We start from the raw sequence: 19,328 nt of genomic DNA on the forward strand, positions 1-19,328 counted from the left end.
AAGGGAGACCGCGAAGCGGGGGAGTGCCGCGCGCGAGGCGAGAGAAAACCGTACCGGGGGGGAGAGGAAGAGAATGACGTGGGAAAGGATGAGACGCAGCTGAGGCACTAGAGGATCCAGGCCTGAAGCCGCGGGCGAATCAGAAGAGGCGCGAGGATAAATGAATGAACGTCTCTCTGTCCCCGCCCACCTCAAGATAGAGGGCGGAGCTAGCAGAGGGGCGGGGGTATAGAGGGAGGGAAAGACTGGAGGAGGAGGAGCCAATCTCTGCTTTGCCCTCTCAATCAGGCACAACCTGTCACAGAGCGACAGGTACTTCCACAGGGCGGGGTCAGACCCGTTGTCTAAGCCAATCAGAGTAGGCGTGGCGGGGAGGAGGGAAAGCAGCGGCTTTAACCAACAGCTACCCATGAAAAAGGGGCAGTGCGAAGTGGAAGCATGTGATTGGCGGTTGTTTCCACCAATTAAATTAAGTGGAGAGGGGTGGCGGCGACGTCATTTATCGGTCGCGTGACAGTAATGAGGCAGTTAGGGGCTAGGAGAGGCTGGTTACTGGTAATTTTGTGCTGGGAGCTACCGGCTTTTTGTTGGCAGTTCGCGTTGCGGCTGGGGGCGCGGCTTGTTCCGAGGATCGGCGGAGCGTGGCATGCTGGGAGTTGTAGTCTCGGTCTGGCGGAGCGTTGAGCCGCTTGTCTGGGTTCGCGCGGCCCGGCTATAGGCTGCGAGTGCTGAGGAGGCGCGCGTCGTAGGGCGAAGCTGATGCAACCTGGTGCTTGCCCGAGGGGGCCTCAGCACGGCAGGAGCAGCCAGGAGTTGTTTCCCCTTATGTGTGAGGCCAGGGCCTGGCCCTCAGAGCAGCGTGTTCCCTGGGGCTAGGATGCTGCTAGCCCGCCTGCCTCAGTGGCTGCAGAGAGGGGGCGCTTGGGGCTTAGGCTTATGCCTCTCTCCACCCCAGTTGGCAGCTGGCTGGGGTGTGCTGCCAGTCACTGACCCAAGCTGCAAATCCTGTGTATAATGGAAACGTCTTCAAGCCAAGGCGTGTGGCAACTTGGTTCCTAGCGCCTGCGCAAATGGCAGCTGGGATACATATTATGCCCTGATTTCCTCTGGCAGGAGGGTTGCAGAGGGAGGTAACTCCAGGCCTGGTTTAGTCCCAGCCTCACCTGCTTGGAGATTTGTTCTACTGTGTGTAGGCTTTTAAACTGTGCTGTGCTCTGCCAACTGCTGGCTGGGTGCCTTCCAGCAGTGTATTCAGTAACCTGATCAGTCTGTCACGTGTTCTTTATCCTTCCCTGAGGGGAGGAGGAAATGCATTGGCAGTTCCTGCTGTGGTAGGTTTGGGGCTGGTTGCAGAGGGTGGGGGAATCTGCTCAAACATTAGTAATAGAAATATAGCTGTGTTAGTCTGGTGTAGCTGAAGTAAAATGCAGGACTATGTAGCACCTTAAAGACTAACATAATGGTTTATTAGATGATGCGCTTTCGTGGGCCAGACCCACTTCCTCAGATCAAATCATTTGATCTGAGGAAGTGGGTCTGGCCCACAAAGCGCATCATCTAATAAACCATCTTGTTAGTCTTTAAGGTGCTACATAGTCCTGCATTTTGCTCAAACGTTGTAATGAGTGGCTAGCTATCGTGACTTACTAAATATTGTAAGACTAGCATCTTTCTTGAAGCCGTATAACTGTTCATAAGTTGAGCTTTCTTTCTTTCTTCCTTTTTTTTAAGTGTGTAGAGGAGACAAGTTAGGAGGTGAATTTTAAAGAAAATGTTTATTATTAAATTTTCACTGACTTTGGGGGCCTGACTCATGACTTTTTGCACATGTGAGATTACCAAGTATGTAGTTTGCAGCAGTATTGGCACTCCTGTTGGGAGCTTAATCAAGGAAATGAAAACAGAGGGAGATCCTCCATTCTTTGTGATGTGTAGTTTGAAAGTAGAAACCTGGGAAAACATGTGGTGCTTTTGCACAGCTGACTACTTGTGCCGCTAACTCACTGTGTGGTCTTGCTTAGGTATAATTTTCCAAAATGGTCACTCAGGGTTTTGGTGCCTCAATTTTGAGCATTCAGCTTGAGGCACAAAAGGTCTGATTTTTCAGAAGTAATGAGTAAGTACTTGCAGCTTCCATTTCAGTTACTATTTATGTTCGGCACTTCTGAAAATAAGGCTCTAGCTGTTTCAAGTTGCATGCTCAAAATTAGTTCTTTCCTTCTGTGTCTCATTTCCCTAGATGTTAAGAGAAGAATGATTTCCTTTGTCTATAATTTGAGCTCTTTAGCTGAAAAAATGCTATATAAGTGAAAGGCAATATTGTTGTCCAGGAAGAACTTTTGATTACCTTTTCCTCAATATTTGAGTTATTTTATTGTGGCGCTTGGTAGCAGTAAATAAGCTGACCATAATACAGTAAGTAGCACCCAAATCTTGTTCTCATCAGAACATGAGAATTTATTACATTTGTTTAACAAAACAAAAATTACTACTGTAAAAGTACCACAAATATAGAAGTTATTAATATACATTTTATAAGAGACGTCCTCCCCTCCCTTTTTGCAGGATTGTATGTACAGGCACAAGACCCCACTCATACAGATCTCGCTGCAGTTCAGCCATAGTTATTTTACTGTTTTGTGTATGATGCTTATGTAGCACAAATAAGTAGCTAATCTGTTTAACTTCTTCATCTCCATGTCTTGTCTTTTGATGGTTTTCAGTGCTAGGTGCCCGTGAGGGAATGAACAGATCAAGAAATCATCAAGAGATCCAACCCCTGTTGTCTATGCCTAGCTTCTGACAAACAGCGGCTACAGATACTGTGCCTGCCCATGCTGGCTAATAGCGCAGCTTGCTTCAGAAGAGTTCGTTTTGTTTTTTTTTCCCCAAAACTACTTTAAAATTAGCCCTGTGCAGATCCTGTGCTTGTGGGGAGCCTGCCTAAGCCAGTTCCTCACTGGCACGGCTCTCACTCCATCTTGCTGCCCGGGCTTATTGATTAATTGTATAGTTGACTACATGTTGACATCCCTAGCTCTCTCCCAGATTTTTTTTTTTTTAACAAGCTGACCAATTGGCAGTTCAAGTGAGGGTTTGGTTTAAAGGAATCATGGTGGTGTGTACAGGAGGTCTTTCTTGGCTCAGCTACTCCTGCCTCTCCCACCTCTGGAGATTCCTGGAAAGGATTCCATACACAGAAATCAGTCTGGAAACATATATAGAGTATGAGAAACTTGGTTTACAGAGGTTTTTGTGTTTTCATTATTTTGATTAAGCATTTTTTAAATTAGAACAGTTAAATTAATACAAATCATAATGTGGACACAACTTTACTAGAATAACTTATCCCTCTAAACTGATCGGAATAGCGTGTTCATAGATTTGTATTAACTGCAGTCTTGTTAGCTATATCAGTATAGTTAGGGCTGTATAATTCTTGTATGAAGATAAGTCTAAAGAACATGATTCCTTTGAATGAGAATGATGACACAAAGTAGATCAGTGGTGGGTAACCTGTGGCCAACTGGGTTTCTACTTGTGCCTGCGTGTTCCTTCTCCTATGCCTATTGCACACTGGGATGCTGCAGTCCTGCACTTCCTCCTCCTCACTCCCAGCACTTTGAGAGCACCAGGAATCTGCTGACTTGTGCTCTGTTTCTCTTCCCCCCCCCCTCTCCCCGCCACTAGAACACCACAATCAGCTGTTCTTGGCTGCTCAAGCTCTGGGAGGGAGAGGGAGGAGCTGTCCACCCTGCACCTCCCCCACCCCCCAGCTGCCATTGCTGCCAGAGAGTGGAGGGAGGGGGCCCACACTGAGCTGAAGACTCCTGCTGCAGGCACTGGCCCTTCTGCCAGATGATGGCTGGCCCCTTCTGCCTTTGGGGTGGTGGGAGCACATGAAGGTGCACGTGCCTGCATCCCCCACACACATCGCCTGTTCTTGAGGATATCTAGTCCAGTTTCCTGCACTAAGGACTAAATATTATCTAGGCTATCCGTGACAGGTGTTTGTCTAACCTATTTATTCCAGTGCTGGCCAGGCCAGGCCTGTAGATGGGGGAGGAGTATGAGCAATTGTCCAGGGACCAGAGGCAGCACAATGGGGATTCTGGCTTTCTGCCTTCCTTGGCAATTGCTCCACATGGCTCCTGGAAGCAACAGGTACATCTCTTCAGCCCATGGAAGGAGTGGAGGGGCAGTGTTCCCTATAAACTGTGTTCCCTATAAGCTATAACCGCCTCCTGCACCTCAGCCTCTTGCCATAGCCTGGAGTTCACACCCAAACTCTCTCCCAGAGCTTGCACCCCTCCGACATCCAGCCCCCCTACCCCAGCCTGATGAAAAAGGGAGAGGGAGAGGTAAGTCATGCAGGGAAGGGGGATGGAGTGCATGGGAGTGGGGAGCTCTCAGAGAAGGGGCATACCCTCAGGCGTGGGGAAAGGGTTTGTAAGTTTGGACAGTTGGCAACCCCTGACTGTGCTGGAAGAATGTGCCCAGCAACACAGCCAGCAGCATGCTGGGCATCAGCCAACACAGACCCACCCAAATGTCAACTGGACTGCTTCCACATGAGTGCAACTTCTGTGAGTGTGTGAGCTCATTGACTGTTTTGCCCTGGTGCCCAGTATTCCTAATAGTGTGTCTGACACTGACAAAGTTTTTTCCTAACATCTTACCTAAGCCTCTCTCGCTGCAATTTTAACCCACCATTTCTTGTCCTATCTTCAGAGGTTAAGAAGAGCAGCAGTTTTTCTCCCTCCTCCTTGTAACAACAGTTTCCAGATGTAAAAGTTTATCATGTACCCTACTGGTATTCTCTTTTCCAGACTAAACAAACCCAATGTTTTCAATCTTCCCTCATAGGTCATGTTTTATAGACCTTTAATCATTTTTGTTGATGTTCTCTGGACCTTTTCCAATTTGTCCATATCTTTCCTGAAATGTAGCACCCAAAACTGGACACAATACAGCAGTGAAGCCTAATCAACACAGAGTAGAGTAGAAGAATTACTTCTAGTGTATTACAACACTCCTGCTAATACATCCCTGAATGTGTTTGGGTTTTTTGCAGCAGTGTTACACTATATAGCTTGTGGTCCACTCTGCATTAGGATCTATGCCATGAGTGCTCGTAGTGCCTATTGGCCGCAGTGGACTAATCCCAGTCAGTGAGACTTGCGAAAAGTGGTGTAGACTGGGACACTGTTTCCCATAGCTCCCAGTGGCTGGGAATGGCTATTCATGGCCAATTGGACCTACAAGTGGCCATACTTATGTATGTGTTGGTAAATAAAGTGCCAGTAGCCTGCCAGGGGCTAATCCTGGAGAACTGCATCCTGCCCGCGGGCCACTTATTGCCCACCCCGGTCTATGCTTGACATCCCTTTGTGCAGTACTCCTTCCTAGACAGTCATTTAGTATGTGTGCAATTGATTTGTTCCTTCCTAAGTGGAGTACATTGTATTTTTCCTTATTGGATTTCATCCTGTTTACTTCAGACCATTTCTCCAGTTTATTCAGATGATTTTGAATGATGATCCTGTCCTCCAAAGCACTTGCAGCCCCTCCCAGCTTGGTGTTGTCTGCAAACTTTGTAAGTGTACTCTCTATGCCATTATCTAAATAATGGATGAAGAACAGAATTGGATCCAGAATTGATCCTTGCAGGGCCCTACTTATTTTGTCCTTCCAGTGTGACTGTAAATCATTAATAACTACTGCCTGGGAATGGTTTTCCAACCAGTTATGCACCCATCTTATAGTAGCTCCATCTAGGTTGTATTTCCCTGGTTTGTTTTTTGAAGGTCATGCGAGACAGTATAAAAAATATTAACTCCTTACTAAAATCAAGATATAGCTACTGCATCTACTCCAATACGCAACGCTTGTTACCCTATCAAAGAACACAATTTGTTCTTGACAAATCCATGCTGGCTGTTACTCTGTCCTCTAGATAAGTGGTTTCCAACCTGTGGTCCACGATGGTACTGCAGGGCGTCCATGGAAAGTTTAAAAATAAGGATTGGGCCCACTGTCATGGGCCCGATCCTTACTTTTCTTTTCCTTTTCCTTTTCTCCCCCACCCCCTTAGGGAGCGGGAGGGTCCATCAAATTTTAATATATTGAAAAGTGGTCCATATGCTTGAAAAGGCTGGGAACTACTGTTCTAGATGTTTGCAAATTGATTGCTTAATTACTGCTCCATTATCTTTCTGGTACAGAAGTTATTCCTGGTTATTTTTATTTCCATTTTTTTGATGGGCACTAGATTCAATTCTTCTGGAATCTCTCCCAGAACATGTTGCAATTGGTATCATGGCAGAGTTGTTAAAGTTGGAGAATTTCGTAGGTTGTGTTTCGGTAAATAGTCAGGAAAATGTAAAATCAACTCATTCTTCAGCTGATCAACAGTGCATCTTTGATATTGATGTTATGGATGACATAATGGCAAACAAAATTCATCTTGGAGAAAGCAGACGAGCAGGTTTCTTTTTGCATTTAAATTGATCACAAAAGGAAAAAATTAAATTGGGCTGTTTAGAGTAGAAGGTGCTGTAGTCTAGTCTGCTATATAGTCAAGGAGAAGTATTGGCTTGACCTGGACTAGCTGGATACTTTTATACAAATGCCCAAATTCCTATTGTCCTGTAAGAAAAACCTTTAGTACTCTTAACTTTATAATCTTATACTTTGACATATTTTTCAGGTGACTAGAGCAACTGATGTAACAGTACATTGTATGAAGAAAACAATGATAGCGTACTGAATACTATGGTGCTTATAAATGAACTTAGGAAAAATGGGATTTCTGCCAAGGTGAAGAGCTCAGTTAAGTAACTACATAAGATTATATATATATTTTTAAATGCATAGCACTATCTAAATCACAACAAAAGTACAAAACTTGAATTTCCCAGGGAAAATAGTAAGTACTTTACTTTAATCATAATTTGGTTGTCCTTGTCCCTAAAGGCTTTGGAAATGGGTTATTGCAAAATGTTCAGATTGTTTAATGTTGTTAGGACAGGATTCTTCAAGGTGACCAGCTTGTACAAATATGTAAATTCCATTTACTTTACCATTCATCTCCTTGATAGGGATATTTAGTAGATATTGCGAATGTGTGGCATGTAAATACATTCTTGTCAGTTGTATTTATTAAGTCTTTTTAAGTCATGGTTCCCTCCTAGATTCCCATTCATGCACCATGCTATGACATCAAAGCTGCCGACGAATTCTGGAGGATTAAGACAGCCTATAGGGAAATGGAGTACAATTTTTTTTTAATACAGGGTTCTGAAAATGCTCAGTTGCAATTAATATTTGTTTTGCCACAAATGTCAATGGGAGCAGGACCAGGCCTTTGGTGCAGGAGTTATACCATGCTCCAGTGTTTCTGTGATAGCTGTGATAATATAGCAAAGTGTATGCTGGGGTTTCAGAGGAACAGTGCCTGGCATCTTTTGGGTTCTTGAAAAAGGGGGTGGGGAGGCAATTGAAGGCATGATCCAAAGCGTGGTGAAGTCGGTGGGAGTCTTTCCATTGACTTTAATGGGCTTTGGATCAAGCCTTCAGTTGGTTAGGGGGTAGAAGCACATTCAGTCTCTACATGTAAGTGATAAGTCTATTCCTCACAATTGTTGATGTTAATGAATTTATTTTTGTTTCAGGTCATCTTTAAAATATGGACATATTTGATCAAAGTCCAACAATTCTGAATTATTTTGGCTGATAAATTTTGGCAAGTTGTCTAGCTGAAGAAAATACTACCATAGTAATATTGTTGTTGTCTTTAGTGCATTAACAAAGTCATGTGGAAAAATTCTGAAGTTAACGTAGTGTAATATCAGCAAAGAATTCCACATGCTTGAAACATTACCTTTCCAAACTCTATGCAGCTTTGTCCTTATGCATGGTGTAGCCTAAATATACCTAGCCTATTGTGTTCAGAATATTTGTTACCAATAACTCAGACTATATAGTGTCATCTTTATTTGTATTTTCGAAGTTCCTTTCTAATATATTACCAAGCAACTGCTACACGGAATGAATCAACTAACTGCATCAGAATTGCAAAAGAATTTGTGATGTTTGTTGTGGAGTATACCTAGAAAGAACCACAATGTAATACAAAGCCAGAGTTTCTGGGTACTTGGAGGATGGTGTAATTTCATCCTGTTGCCATAAATAGATTTCAAGTGTCATTCTTGAATTCAGCAATGACATTAAATTGTTGATGTGAATTTTGTAGACACTGCAACAGCATCAACTGATTTTAAGGACTCTTAGCACAAAGACTGAGTTACATCATGAAAGTTACTAAGAACTGTGTACTGGCTCAATCTGCTCATGGAGTGATGGTGGCATGTGGCTCTAAAATATTCTGTAATGCCTGATGATTCCTCAATTTATAGGCGTTATCTTATATAAAGGACTAAAAAATTACATCTATTCTACATAAACCTGCTGGTATCTCAACTTTTATTGTTGTAAATTATTTATCTCCGAGAAATTGAATCTCTTATAAAATGTCTTGCTGTGGGAAAGTTAATCCATAATTTTAAAGCTTGCTGCTATATCTGTCACTTTCTTCCTTGAGGATTTCTGTACTTGAACCTTCAGAGACTGAGATACATACCCACAATAAATAAAAACAATGAGATATCTGTCGCACTTTAAAGAATAACAAATGTATTAGGGCATAGGCATGTATTAGTGCTGAAGGCCACAGAAGCTTATGCCTTAATACATTTGTTATTCTTTAAAGCTATGTCTACACTACAGTGCTATTTTGGGATTCCAGAGGTAGCCCAAAATAGCTATTCCGCGTCTCTTAAGTATGCACGTTATTTTGAAATATAACGGGGTCGCTATTCCAATGTCTGTGTAACTTATTGTGGAATGAGGTTAAGGGACATTTTGGAATAGCGAATTTATTTCAAAATAAGTACTGTATAGACCATACTGAATTTCGAATAACCGACGCAATTTGCATAGCTTATTTCGAGCTACAGGTGCACTGTAGACACACCCTAAGGTGCCATAGGACTCTTTGCTGCTTTTGCTGAAACAGACTAATCCAGCAAAATGCAGGACAATGTAGCACTTTAAAGACTAACAAGATGGTTTATTAGATGATGAGCTTTCGTGGGCCAGACCCACTTCCTCAGATCAAATAGTGGAAGAAAGTAGTCACAACCATATATACCAAAGGATACAATTTAAAAAAAATGAACAAATATGAAAAGGACAAATCACATTGCAGAACAGAAGGAGGATGCGGGGGGGTGGGAAGGGGGAGGAAGGAAGGTAAGTGTCTGTGAATTGCTGATATTAAAGGTAGGGAGAGTGGGATGTTTGTGAGTTAATGGTATTACAGGTGATAATTGGAGACTAATCCAGCTAATTCTCTGATGCCAATAAATGTTAACTACTGTAAATTAGCGTATATAACCCACGTCTATGTATAATACACACTCATATATTACCTGCAGTTTTTTTCTTTCATATGTTTAAAAAAAAATCCTAGATTACCTGCAGATGTACATAACCCACAGGTAATGAACCTCAACTGAGGCCGCTGAGCAATAAGTATTACCCTATTACCAGTATATAAGCCCTACGAACCACACTGTTTTAAAACCTCTTCATTTTATAACAAAGTATTTTTAAGGATGCCTAAGCGCAAATCATATACATCCGATTTTAAATTATTTGTTCCGACATATGCAAAAGAAAATGGCAGTAGCGCAGCAGGGAGAAAATTTTCCATCAACGAAAAGTCTGTTCGGGAGTGGAGAAAAGAAGAAGCAGAGATTGAGAAATTAAATCCTCAGAAAAGAGCACACTGAGGAAAGAAAACCAAGTGGCCGAAACTAGAAGAAAACCTGGTGAAGTGGGTTCTTGCACGGAGAGAGAGCCAACGTGTGGTATCATGTTGGTCTTGTCGTCTTTAAATTTGAGTAAAAATCAGCTTGTATAAGACGCAGACATGTATACCCTGCGGGGGGTGGGGAGGGCGGGTTGTAAAAACATGTATAACCCACAGGTTAAATTCACTAATTCACAGTACTTTTTAAACAGTTTTTGAAGCTTCATCTAATACCTCAGTTCAGTTCACCAAATTGCCTCGTTCCCAAAAGAAAACTGCCACAATTTGAGGAGACAGAAAAGGTTATGCTTTTTCTGGTGTGGCTTATGATTATAACTGGGTTCTCAGAACTACCCAGGAAGTGTCCTATATTGTGTAGGTTAAAGCAGATTGATGCGATTGGATCCAATGTCATAAGAGGCTTTTGTAACTTTTCACAGAAAAGGCTTGTACTTGACAGGTTTCTAACTGTGTTGAGAACAATATCTAGAAAAGGTAATGAGAGTCACAGGGAACAAAATGTAATCACAAGTACTAATTTTAACTTGATTGAAACAAAATTCCAATTCCGTATTTAATTGTCATTATAAAAGAGACTTACATCAAGTGACTTATTTCCACTTTAATTTCCAAGTCAACTACTAGTCTGTTGAGATGCCTGGACTTGAGCATTTGCATTATATCTTTTTGCTGACTAGCAAGAGTGTGTTACTTTACCTGATCTTTTGGCTTTAAGCACACTGTTCTTGTTTATATAACATTTAGAGTGTGCTTAGTGTTCTACAGGCTGATCAGGCTCTGTTCCTGCCCCTAAAAGCTTATAGTCTATAAACTTACACTTGCACTACTGTCCCTTCCTAGAGTAGGCAGTTGACTAATATCAAGAATAAATTCAGGAATCGGTAGGCTAATTGATCGCTTTCCTTTTGAGAATATTCTCCACAGTCTTGATGTATGAGGTTCCAAACAATTAGTCAGTGGTACTAATAAAAGCATTAGCAACTTTGCCATTACGAATTTGCTAGTCTGTGTCCTTTGCATCTCCTTGCTATGACTTACCTTTTAAGCTAAGACATACTCTGTGGATTTTATGGCAGACAGCAAATATGGCTTGTGTGAAAATCTTAAGACATTTTTAAATCTGGGCTATTATTACTGATATTTGAATTATGCATGCCTTTGTTTTCCTGTTTTTGAAATGTGTACCTGAGTCTAAGGACTAATTAACATCATTTGACTATACCTTTTTGCTCTCCATTAATTCAGACTGTGTCAGGGCATGTTGAGAATTTGTGTTCAAACACTGTTGTAACCATATTCAGAGCTTTTGGTCAAGCTGAGGAGAAAGCAGCATCATTCCAGTTGTCTAACTCTTGTAGTGTGGAGTGAAGTCCTGCTATCGCAAATTCTCCCATAGATGCATTCACTAATGGTCCTCGCATCCAGATATCATGAAAGCTGTGAATACTGAATATGCGAGCTGTGAGGTCTTTTACTGAATTCTTTATTTTAGCGGAGAGAGTTACACTATGGTAGATCAGCAGAATCCCATAGAGTATTATTAGCACTTGCTGCCAGCATAATACAACTACCTCCTGGAATATGATAAAGACTGCTAAAAATTCTGACAATGTCAAACCCTGAGTGATTTGAGAAATGCAGTGCAGAATCATATTAACTTATGATTTCAGGGAATTTTCTCTATCTCTGTCACACATTAGGAGAGCTTTAGGAAAATGCAGATCTTCAGATTACCAGGAGGTTTAAAATGTGATTTCCTTGGCGACCATATTCTCAAATTACCCTTTTATTTTTGTAGCCAACTTTGTGATACTTAATCTCTTGACAAAAAATCAGACCACCTCAACTTCCTAGGAGCAGATACCAAAAATCCCCAGAGTTGTATGTACTAAGCTTACTTCCTTCACAGAACAGGAGTCAATGAATTACATAACTTACTTGATTCTTATTGGCCTGGAAATTGAGTGCCTGTGGTTGTGGGATCTTAGTGTGGCAATCACACAAACTTATGCTATGACTCCAAGTTCACTTTGAAACCCACTCTCTTCTTATCCCTACCCACTACCTTGTATTACTGATTAGGAAATCACCCCACAGCATTTTAATAGGTTAACCAGAGATAGCAGGACTTTGGTGAGATGAACCCTATGTAAATTATACCACCTATTGCTTATATAAGAGACTAAATGTGTAGATGCTTTATGACAGTGGTCCCCAACCTTTAGAGGCTCCCGGTTGCCCGGGGGGGGGGGGGGCCACTCACGCGCCCGGAGGCGGGACCGTGCATCCTGGGGCATGCCGGGGGTGGGGATGCCCTTGCATCCGACGCCAGCATGTGGTCGGGGCCGCCTAAGCACCTTGTGCCGTGGGCCTGGGGCCGGCACTGGCGCCACGCGCCCGCATGTGCCCCGGGGCTGGGGCCGCCCGAGCACCGCGCACCAGGCGCCGGTGCGTGTCGCACGCCTGGGGCTGGCGCCTCCAGTGTGCCTGGGGCGGGGCTGGCCCAGGTTGTCGGCGGGCGTGAACAAATGCCCCGGCAGGCGCCATGGTGCCCATGGGCACTGCGTTGGGGACCACTGCTTTATGATCTTACACTTGATAAATATTTAAATTGGCTGGAACTGCATTCTGGCCTTTGTGTGTTTATTCAAGAATAGAAGTGAGGTATTTGCCTACTTTGATCAGTTTAAGTATTCACTATTCTCCCTGAAGATTTGAGAAGTGTTCTTGAGTTAGAAATGAGACCCTAATAATGGTGGTTGGGGTGCTGGATATTCAAAACTAGTGCACAGTTTATGTATCACAAAAATATGCACCCCATATGTACTTAACCATCTAATGAATGTTTGGGAAAAAAATCATTTCCTAGTTCTAACACTCCGTACACTTTTAACTGACAGAATTCTCTCTCTTTGTGACAAGGATTGTTCTGAACTGGTTCATTGTCCAAAGACATGCTGAATCCCTTGGTTCAGCTTGGGATCTTCTAGGTACCATGATGTCCATTGAACCGTCCCGGGTCCCAATTATGGGACTGTCCCTCTGGCAGGGGCGGCCCTAGACTAGCTGCCAGCAACTGGCGCCCTACGCAAACCATGCAATCGGTGCCCCCACCTCCAAACCCCTCAATGATATTGCACCATTATTTGGTGCCCCATTTAACTTGGTGCCCTAGGCGACCGCCTACTTTGCCTAAATGGACGGGCTGCCCTTGCCCTCTGGTTACACTACTGTGCTGGTATTTTGGCTGGGTGAGATAAAATGTAGTGGCATTTATACCCATGTTATGAACTCATCTTTTCCCCTTTCATCTTGACGCTGGAGTGCACCTTACCTTTGGAGCAGAGAGCTTGTGTTGTTGACCGATTTGAAAGCCAGTGGAATTTATTGGGCTTCAAAGGACTCTGAAGAGGAATGCTTTCTTACTGACACGTCACTGGTTTAATTGGAGATTCTAATGAGCTTCTGTCCCTGACCATAAATACCAAAGGGCTCCTAAATGTCCTCTATTTCAGGTGCATCCCTGTGTAGTAGATTCTCATGGTATCTTGATAACCTGCAGCAAATGAAGCAGGAAGGAATAAAACTATAATGAAAATCTTGCTTAGGATAGAATCTTTGAAAATCTTATGCTGTGCCTGTGGAGGAGTTGAAGACAATTTTGATTTTTACCATAAAATATATAAATTACTATTGATAGTGCTTAACCATCTGATCAGTCTAGGCTATTTGCATCCAGTAACAGAGTTAAGCATTTCTTGCTATGAGGCATTTTTAAATTCTTTTGTGCATAAGATTGCTTGGATTCAAGATGAGCTGTCACCTGAAGATAGAACAGATAAAAAAATCCACCTATAATCTGCAAGGTAGCTTAATGTAACATTAAAAAGGCTCAAAGGGATGAAGAATTGTCACCACAGACACCTAACATTAAGAACAATGGTTGCTGCCAGCAGGGGCGGTCCATGAGTCTAGGCGAGCTAGGCAGCTGCCTAGGGCGCCGCTGGCCCGGGTGCCCAATGATGATGTCACGGCCATTGACAGCTGTGCAGGCAGGTGTGCCGATAGCACTGCCCCACCTAGGGCACCAGCTGCTGCAGCCAGCCTCAGGCCGCTCCTGGCTGCCAGCTGTCATTACTCTTTACTAACTGGTAGATTCTCCAAGCCTCCATGGGTTTCTCCCCCTTTGATTGGTCAACAGCCCCAGGACATCCTAGGTTTCTTATAGGAGTTCTGGAGAAGCTAGGGACCTCAAAGAGAAAACTTAGTCTAATATGGCCTTCAGCTGTGCAAGCAGTTTAAAAAGTTCAGAGCTATCACTCTCAAGAACCTACAGGAAGCCCAACAATGTCAGTGATGTATAACTGTCCAGCCCAGTTATAAGAATTCAGTCTGGGGGACCAAGTTCTTCTGCTGTTTCTGAGCATATAGTTCATGGGCAGTAGTAGTCAAAGGCCAGGGCAGGCTAAGCCTCTCTGGACCCAGGCTGTGATCATACCTATGTTCCGCCAGAAGGCCCCATCCTCCCTCTGCTCTACCCAGAAATCCTCGTGGGTTCGGCATAATAGAAAAGAGGGCTCTAAAAGGGAAGAAAGACTAGGAGGCTGTGTCTACACTGGCATGAATTTCTGGAACTGCTTAAAATGGAATACTATTCTGTTTTCAGTTTTTCCGGAAAAGGAGCGTCTACATTGGCAGGCTGCTTTTCTGGAAAAGCCCTTTTTCCGGAAAAGCGTCTGTGGCCAATGTAGACGCGCTTTTCCGGAAAAGAGCCCCGATCGCCATTTTCGCAATTGGGGCTTTTTTCCGGAAAAGACTACTGGGCTGTCTACACTGGACCTTTTCCAGAACAGTGTTCTGGAATAAGGACTTATGCCCGAGTGGGAGCAGAATAGTTTTTCTGGAATAGCGGCTGATTTTGTACAGTAGAGTGTCGTTGCTTTTCCGGAAATGCAAAGGCCAGTGTAGACAGCTCGCAGCTTATTCCGGAAAAGCGGCTGATTTTCTGGAATAAGTGGCCCAGTGTAGACACAGCCGGAATGTCCTAGTCACCAGACTGTAAAGAGTGTCTCCTGGAGCTCTAGAGTTGTGGTTTCCGACCTGTGGTCATAGATCCCTGATGGTCCGTGACAGTATTGCAGAGGGTCCGCAGATAGTTTAAAGGTAAGGACAGGCCCAATCCTTACTTTTAATTTTCTTTTTCTCCCCTAGGGCTCCGTGCCTGGCCCAGGGTGGAGTGCCGGGGCAAGAGCTGCCTTCAAGGGTGGCATTTTGGGACAGTAGGGGGAGCAGCAGCCATGCGCTCTGGGACACGGCTTGCTTTTCCTCTTGTTCCTGGACATTAAGGGAGTGAGGGGAAAGTGCTTGTATTCCATGCATGCCTCTCATGTGTGAGAGGCTTTCATGGAATGCAAGCACTTTCCCCTCACTCCTTTAGCATCTGGGGAATGGGTTGAAAAGCAAGCCGTGTCCCGGAGCACCCAGCTGCTCACCCTCCGCCGTCCTGAAATTCTGCCTTTGAGCCGTATCCTCTTTGGATGGGCAGGAGAAGGAGGGGGCAGGAGCTGAGGAAGCAGCGTGGGCCCAGTGAGGAGTCTGAAATTTTAATAGATTGAAAAGTGGTCCATATGCTTGAAAAGGTTGGGAACCACTGCTCTAGAATGAACTCCTAAGTAGGAGACCTCTCCAATTCTGAGGAGCATACAGTGGACTCCCAGGATAAGACAGACAAAAGCTGAGCCTGTCACAGAGACTCAGCCACAGCTATTTCCCCAAACCCATTGTCTTGGGATTGGATTGCTGCTAGCACTGCAGAGTTGCCCCATCCTACCCCCTTTTTCTGAGACCTCAGGGAGAGAGTATCTATGAAGTCATGGGATGTTTGTGACTTCCATTTTGATCCCCCAACAGGAGAGACTTAAGGAGGCAATAGTACAAAAGTAGGGCTAGTGTTGCTACCAGAGTTTTTAACTGGGCACAGTCAGCTTCCTGAAGTAGGAACCATCAAGGACCCAGTTACAGCCAGCTTTTTTTTTTTTTTCTAAAAAAGAAGAAATGGTTAAATGTTTGCTCAAGAAACTGTCTTTTGTCATAGACAATCTTTCTAATACTGTAGTTGTACTGTTTCAGATTTCCCATTTTTCAGATATATTAGCAAAATGCTGGTTGTAAAGTGAAGTTTCACCCCAGACCTATGTCACTGGACCCAATTTGAGTTTTGGCCTGACTATAGTACAAAAATTGAACGTAGGATCAGCTTCTGGTAGTGGATGAAAACAGGGTGTCCATACTGAATCTGAGTGTTGGGAGTTTGTTTGGGAGTTAGACATGTTTTAGGGGACTCACTTGTCTAAGATCTACTTTGGCATGCTTTCCTTGATAGTTGTGTTTGTAGTTGTTGTAATGCACCAACGTTCTGATATATCATACCACATAGCACTTAAACATGTGAGTAATCCCACTACAGTGCTTAAAGTTAAGCTCATGTTGAAATGTTCTGATGGGTCAGGACCATAATGAATTTTATGAGCACAAAGGAAAATGTGTCTAAATATTGATTATTCATATGTCTAACTGAATATACAATGATATTATCTGTTCATATCATGCTTAGTATTACCTGATAGGTCTTTTAAGAAAGTTCTACTCTGCAGCTATTCATGTACTCAAAAGTGTGTAAAGGGCATTTCCTGAAACAGAGAAACTTCTTGTAGTTCCATTAGATAATGTTGCCTTGCCAAATAGACATTCTTATTTTATTTAGCATTTGTATAGTGTTAAGCTTTTAAAAGGTCCTTTGTAGTTCTTTCACTCCAAAAGGCAGATTGTGCACCTTCCTGTACAGATGTGCAAGTAGGGCAAGAGTGTAAGGAGCCTCCTGGACTCCCCTTGCCTCCCAGTACAGACATTGGGCACAATGCTAGTCCCTGTGCTATGGGGGGCTTTTTTCTCTCTGCAAAATAGAATTAATTCCCATTTCAGTCCATAGGAGTTGTGTCACTTACAGTAGGAAGAATCTACATTGTGAGCACAAGGATTTCCCAGGTCGGTTGGTGGTGCCTGGTTACCTAAGATGGATTCATGGGGAAAGATTGAGTTTCTGGCTACCCACAAAGCTGTGCAGTACTGTGGTGATTGGGAGTACATATTGTACCCTTTCAAAAGATGTCATAATGGCCACAATACACTTGCATTCTTGGAGACATTGTGTCCTGTCTTGAGCACAATGTTTCTTGGAGTTATCATTGGGACAGTGTACCTATTCATCCTCAACCAGGCTGGTAACTTTACAGCCACGTTTTGGTCCTAAATTTAAATTGTGTGTGTGTGTGTGTGTGTGTGTGTGTGTGTGTGTGTGTGTGTGTGTGTATATATATATATATATAATATATAATAAAAAAAGGTGTTGGACTAGAGTCCAAATGTAAATGTCATAAAGCATACCGATTAAAAGTATATGTATGAAACGGTTTGTGAAATGGTATTTAAATCTGAATAATTGATTTTATTTTGTTGCAGTTTTAGAACCATTAGTTGACTTGTCAGATTATTCATTCTTATCACCTGGTATAATGAAGCAAAGAGTTTTCCAAAGCCGCTGCTATCAAGGAATGCTTATAAACAAGTCATTGGTCTCGATTGTGTACTTCATGACTCATAGAACTTGGAGATAGAAAAGACCTATGAAGTCATGTAGTCCATCTCCCCGCCGCTGTAGAATAATTCCCTATGGTATATTTTATAGTCCTTTAGCTAATGTAGTTTTAAACATCTCAAGTAATGAGAATTTGACCACTTCCCTCGAAACTATTGGACAGTGCAGTAAAAATTATCTTCATGATATTTTCCCTAATATTTAGCATACATTTATAAAAAAGTAAAAAAGACATCACCAACCTGAAACCTAGGCTGTTTTTAAAAAATGAGTTAAATGTCTTTGCAAGTGCTACATCTGTCAAAGTCCCCTTGCCAATTTTTGTGGTTTTACAGTCTTATTCCCTATATTAAAAAAAAATGTTTTGCTCTCCCCTATTAAAGATCCACACAAGGAACAGTCAGTATCAGTGCTAGTCCACTGGAAGCCCTAAGCACGAATACTTTTGCCCTCTTCCCACCATCAAATACTAGAAAAAGCAAGTTCTTTTAATAGAAAGTGAATAGGGCACCCCCTCGAGCTGATTGGGGCCTTAAACAATTGCTCAGTCTGCTTCTGACTAGCACCAGCTCTGGGAACAGGGGAAACTGACTATCCTGGGGAAGACTGTGAAAATGACATTTGGAAACAAAAAAGTAAGTGCCCTAAGTAAATACATATATATAAGGGGGGAGGAGAATGGAGATTATTTCCCTCCCTCCCATCTCTTTATGCTACGGCCATTTTAAGTTCTACTTGTAGCAACAATAGCTAAACACAACCTGATATTTTTTAAAAGTTGACATCTTTAATTACATCATCTTAGTCCTACTCCTACATATCTTTGTACTGCTGTAAAAACTAGTAGTCCTGTAGCACTTTAGAGATTAAAACAAAACAAAAAAAATCTAATGTATAAAGGAGAATGTTTTTATGTTTGTGCTCTAATAACTTGGACACTATAAGACCTACCGCAACCAAACTTTCCATGGGATAACCTTTCCACCAGGAGAAGGTTTTAAGGTACTGTGGGAGGGAAGAGATGAGAGACCAACACCTCTCCCCGGGGCTGCACAGAGCTTGGCAGTGGGGGGAGAAGCTGCTTCCCTGACATTGCTGGAAGCATATGGAGGCCCCTCTTCAATCCTGCAATTGTCTCGGGGCCCCGTGGCTGACCAATGGGTGGGCGGGTTGCCGCCAGGGCTCACTCTAGGCAAAGGGGGTGGGGCTGCTGTTACTGCTCAGCTGCCGCTTTGAAAAAATGTCCAGAAGGAGGCGCATCGGGGACCTGGAGGTGAGCGCAGGGGTGACATGAATGGCCCATCAGAAAAAGCTGAGAGGCTCCTCAGAGAGTACATCTGCAATGGGGACTGTCTGACCCCACATCACAACAAGGATCTTTTAATACAGGGCTGGGCAAAATATGTCCCAGGGGCCGGATCCAGCCCACCAAGCCACTTGATCTGGCCCACAGATGCAGCAGGGAGCCTCAGGCAGACTCCTCCCCCCATACACACACTGGGTGCCGCCGCTGTTTCTCTTTCTCAGCTATGAGCCTGAGGAGGGGGGAGTGGTGCTTCATGGGCTGCTCCCACCCCCTGCACAATCCCATTGGTCAAGGTGTGAAGCACCCTGGCCTCCCAAACTCTAAGTCACTAACTCACATGGCCCCTGCAGCCTGTGTGGTGGGTGGAGCAGGCAGGGAAACTGCTTGAGAACCCTGCTGGGCTGTTGGCAGAGAGTCACCCAGGTAGGTCTCCCAGTCAGAGCCTGCCTCTGGCACTCCAGCCTCTCTCTCCC

General features: G+C 43.5%; 1 long non-coding RNA gene across 5 annotated transcripts; it reads left to right on the forward strand.

Moving 5' to 3' along the window:
* Positions 1-323: 323 nt before the first annotated feature.
* On the forward strand, positions 324-8,481 carry LOC106732759 (uncharacterized). 5 transcript variants are annotated; one of them, XR_012901939.2, is made up of 4 exons: positions 324-1,331; positions 2,724-5,596; positions 6,710-6,831; positions 7,674-8,481. It is a non-coding gene; the product is annotated as an uncharacterized LOC106732759 (long non-coding RNA). The 5 variants fall into 5 exon arrangements; XR_012901944.2 differs by lacking the exon at positions 324-1,331 and having other exon boundaries at positions 1,571-2,867; positions 4,034-5,596; XR_012901942.2 differs by lacking the exon at positions 324-1,331 and adding an exon at positions 1,571-2,415.
* Positions 8,482-19,328: the final 10,847 nt, after the last annotated feature.

Source organism: Pelodiscus sinensis, chromosome 2, assembly GCF_052426305.1.
Source record: "Pelodiscus sinensis isolate ZL-2025 chromosome 2, ASM5242630v1, whole genome shotgun sequence".
Taxonomy (NCBI): domain Eukaryota; kingdom Metazoa; phylum Chordata; order Testudines; family Trionychidae; genus Pelodiscus; species Pelodiscus sinensis.